A 3,629-nucleotide genomic window follows, 5' to 3' on the forward strand; every position below is an offset into this window, starting at 1 on the left:
AAATGACAAACAACAAGTGCTACTCTACACTGCCCAAAGCTCGCGGTTAAATTGTCAGTGGCAAATTCTTTAAATATAAAAAACTTACTTGCAGGCTGTGAGTCAGAAGCGCCAGACTGTCCTTGCAAAGTTGGAACTGCCCCACTTTATAGAAACAGCCTTTGTGCACAGACGCATTGTAGGCTACTCTGCAGGTTCAGGAAACAGTCCTCCATAAAATGCGCTGCACACATCTGAATATTTGGGTTGAACTGGTCTGGAACAGTGTTGTATAATACAACTTGACCACTGATTTCTAGTTGTGTCCTCTTTTGGAAGATCAAGCAAAGTAGTTTTGCTTTCACAAGGAAACACAGCGTCTCCACGACATGGCGGTGGGGGCAAAAATACTACAGCGAGAATCAAAGTTCCACCTTCTTTCTTTGCGTGAACATTTGGGCAGTGTTAATCAAATCTTCCCACACAGTGACATAGACATGTGGGGCCGTGTTTAAACGAGGCGTTTTAGGAGGGCTTGGACGAGTCTTAACTTTTATAAAGAATATCTCTTTGGGTTTGAGACTTTAGTCTTTGCAACTTTAGGGATCTTATCTATGCACGAACAGCTTGTAGCACTCCAAAGAGAAAGGAAAATTTGAAATTGCATATGACCCCTTTAAAATATCTAAACATATTTGAAAGATAAATTTGCTATATGTACTGCTAGTCATAAAAAAATGCTAATGTTATATTTTCTGAAATTAGGTCTTAGTACCCTTTGTGGTTCATCTCAAGTACATTTTTTACTATTATTTACTGTTTACTAATATTTTTAGATATTTTTTTACAGGTAAAATAGTCAAGACTCATTAAAAATAATTTTCACTACAGTTTTTAATGCTTTAAAGACAGACCAAAAATCGAAACTGACTTTATAGAGTGCTGCAGGGATGCCGTAATTTTGTAGGCCAGCCTGGATATTAGCATCATCCTGGTTCTCTCGACCTAAAAACAATAGGATCTTTTCAATGGCTTTTGGATTGTTGCAGAAATAAGCTCTCTGACTAACAGTTTTTGATTCTTACATGTTTGGTTCATCAAAAACGTAACGTATTTTTCACACATGAACACAACTTCTTGTTGAAGCCTAAATTCAATTGGCAGAAGTAAAAAGTTAATGTTAGGCTATAAATGAACTACACCACAGTCAGATGACTTCAATGTCACCACCACTTGCAACAACTCTTTCAATCTTTATTTAAAACTGAAAAGTTGGAAAGTTAAACACAATGAAGTTGTAAACACAATAAGGATGTAAAAATAGACTATTGAGTAGATGAGTTTTCATGTTTGTCTGTAGATCCATTTAGTGGGTATTACTGATGTATTTTGAGGGGTTCTATGGGGGTCTGTGGAAAATTGGAGGGAAAACAATTATTTTTCAACATGTGTTTTGTCAAAGTGAAAAAAAGTGTCCCGTACTCCTTTTCTCCTTTCTTCATCCTCTTTTTGTTCTTCTCTACTCCTCCTATCCGTTTAGCCGTTCCTGACAGTGACAGTGCTCCTGCAAGGTAGTCACACCGCTTTAACAGCGGGGACAGGTGGCAAGAATGGATTCACATGTTCCAATGAGATTCTTAGCCCAGGAAGATTAAGAGAAGGAGATGGCAATGCATTTGCAGTAAAACGTTACAATTTCCTTAACTTGCAGTTACATTATATAGCATCACTTTAGCTCCACGTCTGAGACATACGGTCTCCTCATAAGTCAATGAATTTGTGTCTTTTCTCAGGTCTTGTGCCAAATGACTGAAGTAACGCTGACGCGTAGATTTTCAAATAGTAGTGTATTTTATTGGCACTCCAGACTTGATGTACGAAGATTAGGATTGGGGGAAAAATATAATTAATACATTTTTCACATTTTATTAAAGTTTCATGTGTGCTTGTTTGTAGGGCTGCACAATTTGGCCAAAATATTTTGTGAGTGTGTATCAACATAGGCAGAGCATCCCCCTGGCTATGGGGTACTTGGCGCGTGTTCTCTGACTGAATTCCGCAAATTCTCTCATCATAAACGACAAAGTGCAGATGCACGTACAATGTAAGTGATTCATTTCACAGTGTATACAGCTTCAGTGATTATAACGATAGTTTTATTTTTAAGAGAGTGCTTAAACTTGCGATAGATCAAAGTTAGTGATATATAAAGGAAACATTATATAGCCTAATGATCAATTTCTAATTTTTTTTTATTAAATTGTAAGCACGTTAAATACAAAAAAACATATTTTATTAGCCTTCATGACACCCATGTCTGGTTTTTGCCTTAAAAGACGGGTTTATGATGTTTAATACATTTGGCTGCTTTTAGCCTTACCTTGGAGTTGGTTCACCCTCCGCCTATGTGTATTAATGTGACTATAAACTATTATTATTATTACTACTACTACTACAACTGATAATAATAATTACTACTGCTACTACTATTACTACTACTAATAATGATAAAATATTAAACAAAACAACAATTATTATTATTGTAATATTTCACTGTAAAATAAAAACAGAGCATTTAAGAACAAATCTAATAATAATAGTCTGGCCTAAAATTCAGGGAGCCTTTTTGCTGACAATAACCAATTTACAAGTGCTTCTCATTACAAGTTTTTGAAGCTGGTTGGTGCATGTTGTTTTCTCAAATGCACAATATAAGTAACTTAATCTCAGAGCACATGCAGAGATGAGTTTGTGTGGAGCAGCATTTGCTGTGAACTGAGGCACTCTGAGACACAGAAAACAAAGGCTCATGAGCTACTTGCATGTAAAAGAACACAATGCCATGCTTCGTTCTGAACCACGCAGAGCATAGATTTATTTAATTCAATCGTAGCATTTACGATTTAAGCCATATCATGATTTAGGTTTTGTTTGATTAATCGTGCAGCACTAACAACTATCTTAATTCCAGATTATGAACACACAGAATCACAATTTAATGTAATGAAATGTGTACTGAAGCATTAGGGCGAGAGGAGAACAAATAGAAAGGAATGGAAGCTAAAAAGTGAAATACAGAGAGAAAATGAAGGGCAGAAGAGAGAGCGTTCAAGGCACTGTTGTAAACAGCCACCTTCAGGCACTCAAACACATTGTTCTAATAATGCTCAGCAGTGACGCATAGAGTGTGTGTGTATATGTTTGTGTGTGTGACCATTTTTAAACTATGTTCCAAACTTGGAGATCCTTATGCTGGGTTGCTAGCATTAGCCCTGGAGGCTGATAACATCTGGAGTGGCTCAAATCTCCACCGTCCTCCCCCCACTTCAGACTCCAGCAGTGGAATTCCTCCCTCTGCCATGGGGGGAACGTTTAACATCTAATACCACTCGAGAATCACAGCAAAGCGGAGCATGATAGCAAACCCCATTTCGGCTCCAGAGAGCCCCTTTTGATGTGGAAATTGTGTCCCTAGGAGTCATACACCACCATGGAGCGGTCAAAAGAAGTCAATGACCATTTCCTCATCCTCCATGGTACTGTCATTTCTGGGTCCTTTTGAAGTGACTAATGATTTTCAGTCTACAAATAATGGCGTGAGAACATAAAAGACGGCATCTTCACGCAACGCTTTTATAGGGCACCAGACT

At 37.6% G+C, this 3,629-nt stretch overlaps 1 protein-coding gene across 1 annotated transcript in view; it reads left to right on the top strand.

Moving 5' to 3' along the window:
• The window catches only part of LOC107582922 (protein TANC2-like), a 143,218-nt gene that overhangs the window by 17,056 nt on the left and 122,533 nt on the right, over nt 1-3,629 (top strand). The window lies entirely within an intron of this gene.

Source organism: Sinocyclocheilus grahami, unplaced genomic scaffold (genome assembly GCF_001515645.1).
Source record: "Sinocyclocheilus grahami isolate Dianchi unplaced genomic scaffold, SAMN03320097.WGS_v1.1 scaffold48.1, whole genome shotgun sequence".
In the NCBI taxonomy this organism is placed as follows: Eukaryota; Metazoa; Chordata; class Actinopteri; order Cypriniformes; family Cyprinidae; genus Sinocyclocheilus; species Sinocyclocheilus grahami.